The following is an 18,358-nucleotide window of genomic DNA, read 5'->3' as shown; positions in this document are numbered from 1 at the left end:
CTGTACAAGTTTTCTCCTAAAACTAATTTTATTTAATTTCGATAGCAACTCTTTCAGGAAGAAATGGGTTTTTGTTGCCAAATTTGTGCCAGGCACATTGTGCTGCTGATATTTATGCCAAAGATTATATGTGTGATGTGTGTGTATAAACACACACATGCAAGATAGTAGATGCCAATTTCTTTACGTGTGTTTCTAGTGTGTGCACACACATAAACACAAGCAATTTCTTTTATGTTAAAAATAGGATCATAATTTATATAATTGTAATTACATTTTCACCCACTAGATTTTATATCAGCATTTTTCTATGACTTTAAAATGAATTGAAAGAACATAGTGAGTGCACATGTATCATATGTATGCCCTACAATTTAGCCAACTTATTTTATCATGTAGGATGTAGGTGTTAGTTTCACATTTTTAATTTTTTATATTATTTTTTAATTAAAAATTTTATTGAGTTAGAGTTAAATTCCAGGGTAGAGCACAATTTTTCAGTTATACATGAACATACATATATTCGTTGCCACATTATTTTTTGATGTGAGCTAACACAAGATAATGTATATATTTTCCTGTGCTGTAGAGTATAATATAGTTTACCTATTCTACATATGCCTGTCAGAATCTATAAATTTTGAAGTCCAAGACTGTCCCTTCCCAAACCTTTCCCACTTGGAAACAGCAAGTTTGTATTCTATGTCTATGAGTCTGTTTCTCTTTTGTATTTATGCTTTCTTTCTTTCTTTTCTATTATTTTCTTTTAGATTTCACATAAGAGCGATCTCGTATGGGATTTTACTTTCTCTTTCTGGCTTAATTCACAAAGAATGAAATTCTCCAGGGAAATCCGTGTTGCTACAAATGGCATTATGTTGTCAATTTTTAATGGCTGAATAGTATTCCACTGCATAAATGTACCAAATCTTCTCTATCAAGTCATTTATCGATGGACATTTAGCCTGTTTCCATGTCTTGGCTATTGTAAATAGTGCTGCCATTAACATTAGGGTGCAGGTGTGTTTTTGAAGTAGGGATCCTTCTGTATATATGCCCAGGAGTAGAATTACTGGGTAATATGGTAAGTCTACTCCTAGTCTATTGAGGAATCTCCAAACTATTTTCCACAGTGGCTGCACCAAACTGCACTCCCACCAGCAGTGTAGGAGGTTTCCCTTTTTCCCACAGCCTCTCCAGCATTTGTCATTTGTAGACTTTTGAATGATGGCCATTCTGGCTGGTGTGAGGTGATAACCTCATGGTAGTTTTGATTTGTAGTTCTCTGATAATTAGTGATATTGAGCAGTTTTTCATATGCCTATTGATCATTAGTATTTCTTCCTTGAAGAATTTCTTGTTAAGTTCTTTTGCCCATTTTTGGATTGGGTTGTTTGATTTTTCTTATTAAGTCATACGAGCTGCTTATATATTCTGGAGATCAAACTTTTGTCGGTTTCACTGGCAAAAATTTTTTTCCCATTCCGTATGTTGTCTTTTTGTTTTACTTATGATTTTCTTTGCTATGCAGAAGCTTGTAAATTTCATTAGGCCCCATTTGTTTTTCTTGCCTTTATTTCTATTGCTTCTGTAGTCTGCCCTAGGAGAATATTTTTGAGATGTATGTCAGACAATGTTTGGCCTATGTTTTCATCTAGAAAGTTTATTGTATCTTGTCTTATGTTTAAGTCTTTGATCCCTTCTTTTTTTTTAACATTTTTTATTGATTTATAATCATTTTACAATGTTGTGTTAAATTCCAGTGTTCAGCACAATTTTTCAGTCATTCATGGACATATACAAACTCATTGTCACTTTTTTTCTCTGTGAGTTATCATAACATTTTGTGTATATTTCCCTGTGCTATACAGTGTAATCTTGTTTATCTATTCTACAATTTTGAAATCCCAGTCTATCCCTTCCCACCCTCCACCCCCCTGGTAACCACATGTCTGTATTCTCTGTCTGTGAGTCTATTTCTGTCCTGTATTTACACTTTGTTTTTGTTTGTTTTTGTTTTTTAGATTCCACATATGAGCGATCTCATATGGTATTTTTCTTTCTCTTTCTGGCTTACTTCACTTAGAATGACATTCTCCAGGAGCATCCATGTTGCTGCAAATGGCATTATGTTGTCGGTTTTTATGGCTGAGTAGTATTCCATTGTATAAATATACCACCTCTTCTTTATCCAGTCACCTGTTGATGGACATTCAGGCTGTTTCCATGTTTTGGCTATTGTAAATAGTGCTGCTATGGACATTGGGGTGCAGGTGTCATCCTGAAGTAGGGTTCCTTCTGGATACAAGCCCAGGAGTGGGTTTCCTGGCTCATACAGTAAGTCTATTCCTAGTCTTTTGAGGAATCTCCACACTGTTTTCCATAGTGGCTGCACCAAACTGCATTCCCACCAGCAGTGTAGGAGGGTTCCCCTTTCTCCACAGCCTCTCCAGCATTTTTCATTTGTGGATTTTTGAATGACGGCCATTCTGACTGGTGTGAGGTGATACCTCATTGTAGTTTTGATTTGCATTTCTCTGATAATTAGTGATATTGAGCATTTTTTCATGTGCTTTTTGCTCATTTGTATGTCTTCCTTGGAGAATTGCTTGTTTAGGTCTTCTGCCCATTTTTGGATTGGGTTGTTTATTTTTTTCTTATTGAGTCGTATGAGCTGCTTATATATTCTGGAGATCAAGCCTTTGTTGGTTTCACTTGCAAAAACTTTCTCCCATTCCGTAGGTTTTCTTCTTGTTTTACTTCTGGTTTCCTTTGTTGTGCAGAAGCTTGTAAGTTTCATTAGGTCCCATTTGTTTATTGTTGCTTTTATTTCTTATAGGAGAAAACTTTTGAAATGTATGTCAGATAATGTTTTGCCTATGTTTTCCTCTAGGAGGTTTATTGTATCTTGTCTTATGTTTAAGTCTTTGATCCCTTTTGAATTTATTTTTGGATAAGGTGTAAGGGAGTGTTCTAGCTCCATTGATTTACATGCTGCTGTCCAGTTTTCCAAACACAATTTGCTGAGGAGACTGTCTTTATTCCATTGTATACTCTTGCCTCTTTGTCGACGATCAGTTGGCCAAAAGTTTGTGGGTTCATTTCTGGGTTCTTTATTCTGTTCCATTAGTCTATATGTCTGTTTTTGTACCAATACCATGCTGTCTTGATGACTGTAGCTCTATAGTATTGTCTGAAGTCTGGGAGAGTTATTAATCCTGCCTGTTTCTTTTACTGCAGTAATGCATTGGCAATTCTAGGTCTTTGATGGTTCCATATAAATTTTATTATGATTTGTTCTAGTTCTGTGAAATATGTCCTGGGTAGTTTGATAGGGATTGCATTAAATCTGTAGATTGCCTTGGGCAGTGTGATCATTTTAACAATATTGATTCTTCCAATCCAGGTGCATGGGACATCTTTCCATTTTTTAGAGTCTTCTTTAATTACCTTCATCAATGTTTTAAGTTCTCTCTGTATAATTCTTTCACCTCCTTGGTTAGATTTATTCTTAGGTATTTTATTACTTTGAGTGCTATTTTAAAGGGGATTGTTTCTTTACTTTCTTTTTCTGTTGATTCATCATTATTGTAAAGAAATGCAACTGATTTTTGAACATTAATCTTGTAACCTGCTACATTGCTAAATTCTTCAGTCAGATATCATAGTTTTTGTGTGGACCTGTTATGGTTTTCTATATATAGTAACATGTCATCAGAATATAGTGACACTTTTACCTGTTGTTTTCCTATTTGGAACATTTTATTTCTCTCTTTTGCCTGATTGCTGTAGCTAGGACTTCCAAGACTATGTTGAATAGGAGTGGTGATAGTGGGCATCCTTGACTTGTCCCAGATTTTAGTGGGAAGCTTTTGAGTGTTTTCACCATTGAGTACTATGCTGGCTGTAGGTGTGCCATATAAAGCTTTTTATTATGTTGAGATATGTTCCCTCTAACCCCACTTTGTGAGAGTTTTTAACATAAATGGGTGTTGAATCTTATGAAATTCTTTTTCTGCATTATTGAGATGATCATGTGTATTTTGTCCTTTCTCTTGTTAATGTGGTACATTACATTGACTGATTTGCATTTGTTGAAAGACTCTTGTGTCTCTGGGATGAACCCAACTTGATCATGCTGTATCATCTTTTTTTATGTGCTGTTGTATTCTATCTGCTAATATTTTGGTAAGGATTTTTGCATCTATGTTCATCAGTGTTATTGATCTGTAGTTCTCTTTTTGGTAGTGTCTTTGCCTGGTTTTGGTATCAGGGTGATGGTGGCTTCATAGAATGAGTTTGTTATTATTCCCTTCTTTTCAATCTTCTGGAAGAGTTTGAGTAGGACTGGTATGAGTTCTTCTTTCTGTGTATTGTAGAATTCCTCCGTGAAGCCGTCTGGTCCTGGACTTTAATTGTAGGGAGGTTTTTTATTGCTAATTTGATTTCATTTCTAGTGATCGGTTTGTTCAAGTATTCAGTTTCTTCTCGGTTCAGTCTTGGTGGACTGTATGTTTCCAGACATTTGTCCATCTCCTCTAGGTTATCCATTTTGTTTCCATATGGTTTTTCATAATTTTCTTATATGATATTTTGTATTTCTATTTTATTTAATTTCTCCATTTTCCTTTCTTATTTTGCTGATTTGTCCTCTCCCTTTTTTCTTCCTTGTGAGTTTTGCCAGAGGTTTTTCGATTTTATTTACTTTTTCAAAACACCTGGTTTTGGTACAATTTTTTCTATTTTTTAAAATTCTAATTTGTTTATTTGTTCCATAATCTTTATTATTTCCTTCCTTCTGCTGCCTTTTGTGGTTTTGTGCTCTTCTTTTTCTAATTATTTAAGCTGGTGTGTTAGATTGTTTATTTGAGCTTTTTTTTTGTTTTTTGTAAAGTCCTGTACTTCTATAAACTTCCCTCTTAGCCCTGCCTTTGCTGCGTCCCATGAATTTTTTATGGTTGTCTTTTTGTTTTCATTTGTCTCAAGGTATTTTTTAATTTCAACTTTAAGTTCATCATTGACAGGCTGTTTTTTTAATAGCATTTTGTTTAATCTACATGCGTTCCTTTTTTTTCTCCTTTGTTTCTCTTTATTTGATTTTATAGTTACATGGCATTGTGGTGATTAAAGATGCTTGAGATAATTTCTATCTTCTTCAAATTATTGAGGCTTCTTTTGTGCCCAAGTACATCATCACTCCTAGAAAATGAAGTACATGATCACTCCTAGAAAATGTTCCATGCGCACTTGAAAAGAACATATATCCTATTTTTGGGAGGTGTAACTCTTTGAAAATATGACCAAATCTAGTTTTTCTATTGTATTATTTAATTTCTCTGTTACCTTATTTATTTTCTGTTTGGAAGATTTGTCTAGTGATGTTAATGTGGTGTTAAAACCTCTGACAATTATTGTATTCCTATCAACATCCCCCATTATCTCTGTTAATAAAGGTTTTATGAACATAGGTGCTCCTGTATTGGGTGTTTATATGTTAACAAGTGTAACATCCTCATCTGGTATTACTCCTTTAATCATTATAAAGTGTCCTTCTGTATCTTTATGGCCTTTTTTTTTAAAGTCTATTTTGTCTGAAATTAGTACTTCTACCCCTGCTTTCTTGGCATTTCCATTTGCATGGAATATTCTTTGCCATCCTTCCCTTTCAATCTATACGTGTCCTTCTCCCTAATGTGGGTTTCTTGTATGCAGCATATTGAAAGTTCATCCTTCATTATCCAGTAGGAGACTCTATGTGTTTTGACTGGAGTCCATTTTCATTTGCATTCATTAATGATAGATGTGTGTTTATTGCCATTTTGAACATATTTTTGCAGTTGATTTGGTATTTCTTCTTTGTTTCCTTCTTCTTCCTTTTGTGATCTGGTAATTTTCTTTGTATTATCTTGGATTTAATTTAGTTTTCTTGACTCCTTTGTAATTTTTTGTCTTGTGGTTACCCTTTTATTATGTCTATTAACTCATTACTATAACTGTTTTTATTAAACTGATAGGAATATAATCTTAAACCCATCCTATGGAGAACAAAAATTTTTAAAAGAAAGAAGGAAAAAAAAACACTCAGTATTTTCTTGCTTCCTTCTCCTACTCTTAATGATTTAGATATCTTCTTTTACAATTTCATGTTTATTTTATTTCTAATTGTTGGTAGTTGTTACCTTTCCAGTTTTGAGTTTCTTATTTCTGTAGCATCCTGCTTCTTTTCTCTTTAGGATATATCTTTCAATATTTCTTTTAGCATGGGTTTAGTGTTGCTAATCTCCTCTAGTTTTTTCCTGTCTGTGATTTTTTTTTTATCTCTTCTTCTATTCTAAAAGATAGCCTTGCCGGATAAAGTTTCCTAGCCTGCATCTTTTTTTTTTTCCATTCAGGAATTTGAATATATCCTGCCACTTCCTTCTGGCCTGTAGTGTTTGTGTATATAAATCAGCTAAGTGCCTTATTGGGATTCCCTTGTAACTCACTCTTTACTTTTCTCTTGCTGCCTTTAGGATCATTTCTTTATCCTTGCCTCTGGCCACCTTCATTATTATATGTCTCAGTGTGGGCCTGTTTGGATTCTTCCTGTTTGGGACCCTCTGAGCTTTCTGTACTTGTATATCTGATTCCTTTTTTAAGTCTGGGAAATTTTCAGTCATAATTTCTTCTAATACCTTTTCAATCCCCTTTGTTCTTTCTCCCCCTTCTTCGAACCCTATTATGCATAGATTGGCATGCTTTATATTATCTCATAATTCCCTTATGTTGCTTTCATTGGTTTTCCTTTGTTTTTCTCTCAGCTCTTCTGCTTGTGTGCTTTCTGTTGTCCTGTCTTCTAAGTCACTTATTCTTTCATCTGCATTGTTTATCCTGCTTTTTTACAGCCTTTAGATGAGCTCTCATCTCAGCAAATGAGTTTACCAATTCTACTTGGCTCTTCTGTTTAGCTTCAACTACATTTTTGACATATTTTATATTTCTAGATGCTATCTCTTTTAGTTACTTCCATACTTTGATCACTCCTTTTTTGAAATCTTGATCTAGGAGGCCATCAATGTGTATTTCATTGATTGTTCTTTCAGGGGATTTCTCTTGCCAACTTAATCGGGAATGTGTCTTCTGCTTCTTCATCTTGCTCATAACTCTCTGGCACTGTGACTTATGGAGTATCAGTTATCTATTTTGGTCCTTAAGGATTTAATTTACTTATCTATCTATCTAATACCTATACAGGAATAAAATTTAAAAAAATGAGAAAGAGAAGTTTAAAATAAAGGAGAAAAAAGGTTTGAAAACATTGTATAATCAATAATATAAGAGCAATTTGAATAAGACTAGTAATCTCCAGGAGCATCCATGTTGCTGCAAATGGCATTATGTTGTCAGTTTTTATGGCTGAGTAGTATTCCATTGTATAAATATACCAGATCTTCTTTATCCAGTCACCTGTTGATGGACATTTAGGCTGTCCCCATGTCTTGGCTATTGTAAATAGTGCTGGAGAATGTCATTCTAAGTGAAGTAAGCCAGAAAGAGAAAGAAAAATACCATATGAGATTGCTCATATGTGGAATCTAAAAAACAAAAACAAAAACAAACAAACAAACAAACAAAAACAAAGCATAAATACAGGACAGAAATAGACTCACAGACAGAGAATACAGACTTGTGGTTACCAGGGGGGTGGGGGGTGGGAAAGGATAGCCTGGGATTTCAAAATTATAGAATAGATAAACAAGATTATACTGTATAGCACAGGGAAATATACACAAAATGTTATGATAACTCTCAGAGAAAAAAAAGTGACAATGAGTGTGTATATGTCCATGAATGACTGAAAAATTGTGCTGAACAATGGAATTTGACACAACATGGTAAAATGGTTATAAATCAATAAAAAATGTTATTAAAAAAACATATAAACAATAAAAAGTCTTAAAAAAAAGACTAGTAATCGAGTTGAAACCCTTTTAAAAACATCTTTAAAAAAGGCAAAATGAGCAAAAAACAATATTTGAAACCTGTATATAATCAATAACAGGAGATCAAAACCAGGAGAAATGAAAATGAAATCATTTTAATTTTTAAAAATAATAATAAAATATTTTAAAAGGTTTATAACTGGAAGCATATACAATTGTTTAAGAAATAAAAATTAAAAATATAATAGAAAATAGAACACATAAAGCAAGGTAAAATAAAAAGGGAATTTTAAAGACAGGAGAAAAAAAGTTTGAAAACAGTGTATAATCAGTAATAGAAGAGCAAGTTGAAGTAGGATAGCAATTGATTTGTGACGTCTTTTAAAAGCCTTTAGAAATGGAGAAACAGTAAAATAAACCATTTGAAACCTATGTATACTCAATAACAGAAGATCAAAACCAAGAGAAATAAAAGTGAAATGAGGTTTATTTTTTAAAAATAGTATTACTAAAAATAGTTTAAAAGAAATATTTAAGTGGAATCAAAACTGGTAGCATATATAATTGTTTAAAAAGTAAAAATTATAAAGGTAATTGAAAATAGAACATATAAGAACAGATTAAAAATTAATTAAAAAATGGTGTGTGTTCTCATGGAGACTGTGCACTGTTAATGATTTTAGATCGATGTCTTTATCTCTTTGCTGTGTTTCACAAACTCAGCTTGTTGTTTCCAGTGGCCCTCCATTGGCGCCCTCGTCTGTGCAGTTCCCAGTGCCTGTTGGCAAGCAGATTGTGTCCCCTCCCAACACGGGGTCAGGTGCTACTCTTCTTCATGTTGGGTGGGCGGGTCACTCCCCTTCCCGATGAAATAGTCAGATGCTGTGCTTCGGCAAGGTAGGCGGGTGGATCACGCCCCCAGCCATCACCTTGGTCAGGTGCTGTGTTCCTGCTAGGAAGTTGGGTGGCCCCCTGCCCTATCTGGGCTTTGGTCGCTCCCCTGCTTTGTGCAGCTACCTGCTGCACTCCACGTCTGTGATCCATAGGCAGGCTCAAGGAAGACTGTGGAACAGCCCCGACACTGCTCTGAGCCAAAATTCAGCTCCTTGTTTGTCTTGGTGGAGCAAGTTCTCAGAAGTACCAGGGCAGAAAGTTCCTATCTGCCTCTGGCTGTAAACAAGTCTCCATCTGGCCTTTGAGGCTGCTAAGCCCTTATGTAGTATTCAGGTTTCGACCCAATCCCAGCTTTGGTGCTAATCGCCGGATGATATGGCGGCTGTGCCTGAGCCCCGCCTCTCTTCACCCGAAAGCCTTTTGCGGGTTTTCAGAGATGGGGGCAGGGCACATCAGCCATATTGTTTTATGTAGTGCCCAGGTTGTTTTATCCTGTGTACCCAGTCATCCATGGTATGCAGCACCCTACAGTCTCCTGGGGCTACCTCAGTGCAACTGCCCTAGTCCTCTGCCCTGCTCCAACAGCCTGTCCTGTCCCCCACCTGCTGGCTCATGTCTCGGTCTGGGTGTCACAGGGACCCTTTTTCTACTTTAAACTTAGTTCTGTTGGTCAAGGGGTGTTCTGTACAGATCCGAGCCTCAGAGTCTCCCCCTCAGTCCCGCTGACCTCTTCGTTGGATAGGGGGAGACCCAGTGAATGAGTGCTATTCCTCCTTTGCCACTCCCCCTCTGCAACACTGGTCCCACAGTGTTTTGCTTTTTCTTCTTTCTTTTTTCTTTTTCTGCTACTAGATTCTTGGTGTCTGTGTCTTTTGACGAGGGTGATGTTCTGTCTGAGTTAAGCAGGTGTTCTTGTTGGCTGAGTGGGTCCGTGGATGTGAGTTTTGGTGTATTTGTGGGAAAGGGTGAGCTACCAGTGTCTTTCTACACTGTCATCTTGGCCCCCCCTACATATTTTTAATGTTATTTTGAATTAAGTTTTATTTATTTCTTTTTTAGATGTATCGCTATTATTGTGTAGAAATAAAAAAGTTTCTGTATGTTGGTTTTATATTTTGTAACATTACTGAAAACTTTGATTAGCTCCAACAGTTTTCTGATGAAGTCCTGGGGATTTACTCTATGTAAGATCCTACTACCGGCCAGTAGCAACAGTTTCACTTCTTCCTTTCTGACATGGAAACTTATTATTGTGTTACTTGCCTAATGGGTCTAATTGTACTTCAAGTACTATATTAACTACAACTGATGAGAATAGGCATCTTTGTCTTGTTTCTCACCTTAGTGGAAAAATTTCTAATTTTTTACCATTGATTATGTTATGTTATGTGAGTTTGTTGTATATAGCCTTTACTATATTGAAGTATGTTACTTATATAACTAATCTTATGAGAGTTTTTCCAAGTTTTACTGAGATATAATTGACATAGAGCACTGTGTAAGTTTAAAGTGTATTACATAACGATTTGACTTACAAACATCATGAAATGATTACCACAAGAAGTTTATTAACATTCATTATCTCATATAGATACAACATTAAAGAAATAGGAAAATAATTTTTATAATGTTGAGGACACTCAGGATTTGCACTCTTAACAACATTCATATATAATGTACAGTATTGTTAATTATATTTGTCATATATATTGCCTCCATAATACTTCTTTATCTTGTAACTAAAATTTTCTACCATTTGATTATCTTCATCTAATCCTCCCTTCCCCCAACTCCCAACTCTGGTAGCTACACATCTGATATCCTCTATGAATTTGTTTGCTTTGACATATAATTGACCTACAACATTATGTTAGTTCCTAGTATGCAACAAGGTAATTTAATATCACTATATAATTCAAAATGATCATCATGATAAATCTAGATGTCATTTGTCACCATTCAAATATATTATGTAATTTTTGACTATTTTCCTTACACTTTACATTTTGTACTGTGACATATTTATTTTGTAACTGAAAGTATGTACTTCTTAATTTCCCTCATCTATTCATCCATTCTCCAAACACCTCTCCACTAGCAACTAACTGTTTTCCATATCAATTACTCTGTTTCTGTTCAGTTAAGTTTGTTCATTTGTTTTGTTTGTTAGATTTTACATAAAAGTGAAATCATACAAATTTTGTTTTCCAAGTCTCACTTATCTCACTTAACATAATATCCTCAAGGATCATCAATGTTTTCTTTTTTTAATCAAAACAATTTTTATTGATTTATAATCATTTTACAATGTTGTGTCAAATTCCAGTGTAGAGCACAATTTTTCAGGTATACATGAACATATATATATATTCATTGTCATATTTTTCTCTCTGTGAGCTACCATAAGATTTTGTATATGTTTCCTAGTGCTATACAGTATAATCTTGTTTATCCATTCAACAATATCGAAACCCCAATCTATCCATTCCCAACCTCCGCCCCCTTGGCAACCACAAGTTTGTATTCTATGTCTATCACTCTATTTGTGTTTTGTATTTATGCTTTGTTTGTTTGTTTTTAGATTCCAAATATGAGCGATCTCTTATGATCTTTTTCTTTCTCTTCCTGGCTTACTTCACTTAGAATGACATTCTCCAGGAGCAACCATGTTGCTGCAAATGGCATTATATTGTCGGTTTTTATGGCTGAGTAGTATTCCATTGTATAAATATACCACCACTTCTTTATCCAGGCATCTGTTGATGGACGTTTAGGCTGTTTCCATGTCTTGGCTATTGTAAATAATGCTGCTATGAACATTAGGGTGCAGGTGTCATACTGAAGTAGGGTTCCTTCTGGATATATGCCCAGGAGCAGGATTCCTGGGTCATAGGGTAAGTCTATTCCTAATCTTTTGAGGAATTTCCATACTGTTTTCCACAGTGGCTGCTCCAAACTGCATTCCCACAGCCTCTCCAGCATTTGTCATTTGTGGATTTCTGAAGGATGGCCATTCTGACTGGTGTGAGGTGATGCTTTATTGTAGTTTTCATTTGCATTTCTCTGATAATTAGTGATATGGAGCATTTCTTCATGTGCCTATTGATCATTTCAATATCTCCCTTGCAGTATTGGTTGCTTAGGTCGTTTCCCCATTTTTGGATTGGGTTGTTTGGTTGTTTTATATTAAGTCATATGAGCTGCTTATATATTCTGGAGATCAAGCCTTTGTCGGTTTCATTTGCAAAAGTTATTTCCCATTCCGTAGGTTGTCTTTTTGTTTTACTTATGGTTTCCTTTGCTGTGCAGAAGCTTGTAAGTTTCATTAGGTCCCATTTGTTTATTCTTGCTTTTATTTCTATTGCTTGAGTAGATTGTTCTAGGAGAACATTTTTGAGATGTATGTCAGATAATGTTTGGCCTATATTTTCTTCTAGGAGGTTTATTGTATCTTGTCTTATGTTTAAGTCTTTGATCCATTTTGAGTTATTTTGTGTGTGTGGTGTACGGGAGTGTTCTATCTTCATTGCTTTACATGTTGCTGTCCAGTTTTCCCAACCATTTGCTGAGGAGACTGTCTTTGTTCCATTGTAAATTCTAGCCTCCTTTGTCAAAGATGAGTTGACCAAAACTTTGTGGGTTCATTTCTGGGCTCTCTATTCTGTTCCATTGGTCTACATGTCTGTTTTGGTACCAATACCATGCTGTCTTGATGACTGTAGCTCTATAATATTGTCTGAAGTCTGGGAGAGTTATTAATCCAGCCTGTTTCTTTTACTTCAGTAATGCTTTGGCAATTCTAGGTCTTTCATGGTTCCATATAAATTTTATTATGATTTGTTCTAGTTCCGTGAAATATGTCCTGAGTAATTTGATAAGGATTGCAATAAATCTGTAGATTGCCTTGGGCAGTGTGACCATTTTAAGAATATTGATTCTTCCAATCCAGGAGCATGAGATATCTTTCCATTTTTTAAGTCATTTTGAATTTCTTTCATCAATGGTTTATACTTTTTTGTGTATAATTCTTTCACCTCCTTGGTTACATTTTTTCCTAGGTATTTTATTACCTTGGGTGCTATTTTATAGGGGATTGTTTCTTTACTTTCTTTTTCTGTTGATTCCTCATTAGTGTAAAGAAATGCAACTGATTTTTGAACGTTAATTTTGTAACCTTCTACCTTGCTGAATTCTTCAATCAGCTCTAGTAGTTTTTGTGTGGACCTTTTAGGGTTTTCTATATATAGTAACATCATTGACATATAGTGAAACTTTTACCTCTTCTTTTCAATTTGGATCCCTTTTATTTCTCTCTCTTGCCTGATTGCTATGGCTAGGACCTTCAAGACTATGTTGAATAAGAGTGGTGATAGTGGGCATCCTTTTCTTGTCCCAGATTTTAGTGGGAAGCTTTTAAGTTTTTCACAATTGAATACTCTGTTGGCTGTAGGTGTGTCATATTTAGCTTTTTATTATGTTCAGATATGTTCCCTCTATAATCGCTTTGGTGAGACTTTATATCATAAATGGGTGTTGAATCTTATCAAATGTTTTTCTGCATCTATTGAGATGATCACATGGATTTTGTTCTTTATCTTGTTGATGTGATTTATTTCGTTGATTGATTTGCATATTTTGAACCACCCTTGTGTCTCTGGGATGAAACCCACTTGGCATGATGTACAATCTTTTTTATGTACTTCTGGATTCCATTTGCTAGTGTTTTGGTGAGGATTTTGATATCTGTGTTCCTCAGTGATATTGGCCTATAATTCTCTTTTTTGGTAGTGTCATTGCCTCATTTTGGTATCAGGATGATGGTGGCTTCACAGAATGAATTTGGGAGTATTCCCTCCTTTTCAATCTTCTTCAAGAATTTGAGAAGGACTCATATGAGTTCTTCTCTGCAAGTTTGGTAGAATTCCCCGGTGAAGCCATATTGTCCTGGACTTTTATTTGTAGGGAGGCTTTTTATTGCTAAGTCGATTTCATTTCTAGTGATCAGACTGTTGAAGTGGTCAGTTTCTTTTTGATTCAATCTTGGTGGACTGCATGTTTGCAGAAAGTTGTTCATCTCCCCTAAGTTATCCAGTTTTGTTCCATATAGTTTTTCATAATATTCTCATATGATATTCTGTATTTCTATTTTATTTGTTGTAATTTCTCAATTTTCCTTTCTATTTTGCTTATTTGTGCTCTCTCTTTTTGCTTCTTTGTGAGTTTGGCCACAGGTTTGTCGATTTTATTTATTTTTCAAAACACCAGCTTTTGGTTTTAATGATTTTTTCTATTTTTTTTTAAATCTCTATTTTGTTTATTTCCTCCCTGATCTTTATAATTTTTTACTTTGGTGCCTTTTGGATTTGTTTGTTCTTCTTTTTCTAGTTCTTTCAGCTGATGGATTAAATTCTTTATTTGAAATTGTTCTTTTATGAGGAAGGCCTATATCACTATAAACTTCCCTCTTAGCACTGCCTTTGCTGTGTCCCATAAATTTTATGTGGTTGTGCTTTCATTTTCATTTGTCTCGAGGTATTTTTTAATTTCAGATTTGATTTCCTCATTGGCCAATTGGTTTTTGAATAGCATGTTGTTCAATCTCCATGCTTTCCTTTTTTTTTTTCTCATTTGATTTTTAGCTGTTGATTTCTAGGTTAATGGAATTGTGGTCAGTAAAGATGCTTGAGATAACTTCTATCTTCTTAAAGTTATTGACGTTTCTTTTGTGCCCAAGTACATGATCAAACCTGGAAAATGTTCCATGTGCACTTGAGAAGAATTTATATCCTATTTTTGGGGGGTGTAATGCTCTGAAAATATACACCAAATCTAATTTTTCCATTGTATTATTTAATTTCTCTGTTGTCTTATTTATTTTCTGCCTGGAAGATCTGTGTAGAGATGTTAATACAGTGTTAAAATCTCCTACTATGATTGTATTCCCATCAATATCCCCCTATATCTTTGTTAGTAATTGTTTTATATATTTAGGTTCTCCTATATGGGTGCGCATATTTTAACGAGTTTAATGTCCTCATCTTGTATTACTCCTTTAATCATTATAAAATTTCCTTGTTTATCTTTCTTTATGGCTTTTGTTTTAAACTCTATTTTGTCTGAATCAGTTCTGCAACACCTGCTTTTTTTGGCTTTTCCATTTACATGGAATATCCTTTTCCATCCTTTCACTCTCAATCTATATGTGTCCTTCTCCCTAAAGTGGGTCTCTTGTATGCAGCATATTGAAGTTTCTTGCTTTATTATCCAGTCTGCTACTTTATGTCTTTTGACTGGAGCATTTAGTCCATTAACATTTACAGTAATTAATGATAGATGTGTGTTTATTGCCATTTTGAACTTATTTTTGCAGTTTATTTGGTATTTCCTCTTTGTTCCTTTCTTCTTCCTTTTGTGGGTTGGAAATTTTCCTTTGTATTATCATAGATTTTATTTAATTTTGTGACTCCATTGTAATTTTTTGGCTTGTGGCTACCCTTTACTTTTTTTAAAATATTTTTTATTGATTTATAATCATTTTACAATGTTGTGTCAAATTCCAGTGTAGAGCACAAATTCTCAGTCATACATGAACATGCATGTATTCATTCTCACATTTTTTTCTCTGTGAGCTAACATAAGATCTTTTGTATATTTCAATGTGCTATACAGTATAATCTTGTTTATCTATTCTACATTGTTTAAATCCCCTCTATCCCATCCCACCCTCCACCCACTTTGCAACCACAAGTTTATACTCTATGTCTATGAGCCTAATTCTGTTTTGTACTTATGATATTTATTTTTGTTTTTGCTTTTGTATTTGTTTTTTAGATTCCACACATGAGCGATCTCATATGGTATTTTTCCTTCTCTTTCTGGCTTACTTAACTTAGAATGACATTCTCCAGGAGCATTCATGTTGCTGCAAATCACTTTATGTTGTCGATTTTTATGGCTGAATAGTATCCCATTGTATCAATATACGACCACTTCTTTGTCCAGCCATCCGCTGATGGACACTTAAACTATTTCCATGTCTTGGTTATTGTAAATAATGCTCTATGAATATTGGTGTGCAGGTGTTATCCTGAAGTAGGGTTCCTTCTGGGTATAAGCCCAGGAGCGGGACTTCTGGGTCATATGGTAAGTCTACTCCTAGCCTTTTGAGGAATCTCCATACTGTTTTCCATAGTGGCTGCACCAAACTGCATTCCCACTGGCAGTGTAGGAGGGCACCCCTTTCTACACATCCTCTCCATATTTGTCATTTGTGGATTTTTGAAAGACGGCCATTCTGACTGGTGTGAGGTGATTTCATTGTAGTTTTGATTTGCATTTCTCTGATAATTAGTGATATTGAGCATCTTTTCATGTGCTTATTGGCTATCTGTATGTCTTCACTGGAGAATTGCTTGTTTAGGTCTTTTGCCCATCTTTGGATTGGGTTGTTTGTTTGTTTGTTTCTTATTAAGTCGTATGAGCTGCTTATACATTCTGGAGATCAAGCCTTTTTTGCTTTCATTTGCAAAAATTTTCTCCCATTCCTTAGATTGTCTTTTTGTTTCACTTATGTTTCCTTTGATGTGCAGAAGCTTTTAAGTTTCATTAGGACTCTTTTATTTATTCTTGCTTACATTTCTTCTAGGAAAAAATTTTGAGATATATGTCAGATAATGTTTTGCCTGTATTTTCCTGTAGGAGGTTTATTGTATCTTGTCTTTTGTTTAAGTCTTTGATGCATATTATTATTTTATATGGTGTAAGGGAGTGTTCTAGCATCATTGCTTTCCATGCTGCTGTCCAGTGTGGCTACCCTTTTTGTAAGTCTATTAGCCCATTACTATATCTCGAACCCATCCTACAGAAAACCAAAAATTTAGAAAGGGAAAAAATACTCTATTTTCTTGTTTCCCTCTCCCACTCTTAATGATTTAGATGTCTTCTTTTACAATTTTGTGTTTATTTTAAAGGATAGCCTTGCTGAATAAAGTATCCTTGGCTGCATTTTTTTTTTCATTAAGGACTTTGAATATATCTTACCACTCCCTTCTGGCCTGTAGTGTTTGTGTAGATAAGTCAGCTGAGGGCCTTATGGGGGTTGCTTTGTAACTCACTGTTGTTTTTCACTTACTGCCTTTAGGAACATTTCTTTTTCCTTGAATCTGTCCATCTTGATTATGATTGTCTTAATATGGGTTTGTTTGGGTTTTTCCTGTTTGGGAACCTCTGAGCTTTCTGTACTTGGATATCAGATTCCTTCGATAGGTTTTGGAAGTTTTCAGTCCTGATTTCTTCCAATACTGTTTTTTTTTAATTTCTTAAGAACTGTCTTATAGTTTATTTTTCTTTTTTTTGAACATTTGTTATTGATTTATAATCATTTTACAATGTTGTGTCAAATTCTAGTGTTCAGCACAATGTTTCAGTCATACATGGACATATACACACTCATTATCACATTTTTTCCTCTGTGATTCCCTGTACTATACAGTAAAATCTTGTTTATCTATTCTACAATTTTGAAATCCCACTCTATCCCTTCCCACCCTCCACCCCCTGGCAACTACGAGTCTGTATTCTATGTCTATGAGTCTATTTCTGTCCTGTATTTATGCTTTGCTTTTTTGTTTGTTTGTTTTTGTTTGTGTTTTTTGTTTTTTAGATTCCACATATGAGTGATATTATATAGTATTTTTCTTTCTCCATCTGTCTTACTTCACTTAGAATGAAATTCTCCAGGAGCAACCATGTTGCTGCAAATGATGTTACGTTGTTAGTTTTTATGGCTGAGTAGTATTCCATTGTATAAATATACCACCACTTCTTTATCCAGTCACCTGTTGATGGACATTTAGGCTGTTTCCATGTTTTGGCTATTGTAAATAGTGGTGCTATGAACATTGGGGTGCAGGTGTCATCCTGAAGTAGGGTTCCTTCTGGATACAAGCCCACGAGAGGGATTTTTGGGTCAAACGGTAAGTCTATTCCTAGTCTTTTGATGAATCTCCATAATGTTTTAACAGTGGCTGCACCAAACTGCATTCCTACCAGCAGTGTAGGAGGGTTCCCCTTTCTACACAGCCTCTCCGGCATTTGTCATTTGTGGATTTTTGAATGATGGCCATTCTGACTGGTGTGAGTTGATACCTCATTGCAGTTTTGATTTGCATTTCTCTGATAATTAGTGCTATTGAGCATTTTTTCATGTGCCTATTGATCAATTGTATTTCTTCCTTGGAGAATTGCTTGTTTAGGTCTTTTGCCCATTTTTGGATTGGGTTGTTTATTTTTTTCTTATTGAGTCATATGTGCTGCTTATATAATCTGGAGATCAAGCCTTTGTCGGTTTCATTTGCAAAAATTTTCTCCCATTTTGTAGGTTGTCTTTTTGTTTCACTTATGGATTCCTTTGCTGTGGAGATGCTTGTAAGTTTCATTAGGTCCCATTTGTTTATTCTTGCTTTTATTTCTATGAGGAGAAAATTTTTGAGATGTATGTCAGATAATGTTTTTGCCCATGTTTTCCTCTAGGAGGTTTATTT

General features: G+C 34.8%; 1 protein-coding gene across 2 annotated transcripts in view; it reads left to right on the top strand.

The window, feature by feature from the left end:
• FAAH2 (fatty acid amide hydrolase 2) overlaps positions 1 to 18,358 on the top strand; it is a 200,087-nt gene that overhangs the window by 94,591 nt on the left and 87,138 nt on the right. The gene's annotated exons all lie outside the window — the stretch shown is intronic.

The sequence above is a fragment of the Camelus dromedarius genome, chromosome X (genome assembly GCF_036321535.1).
Source record: "Camelus dromedarius isolate mCamDro1 chromosome X, mCamDro1.pat, whole genome shotgun sequence".
In the NCBI taxonomy this organism is placed as follows: Eukaryota; Metazoa; Chordata; class Mammalia; order Artiodactyla; family Camelidae; genus Camelus; species Camelus dromedarius.
Note: the sequence above shows the minus strand (reverse complement) of the source record. Positions and strands in the feature narration are given on the sequence as shown.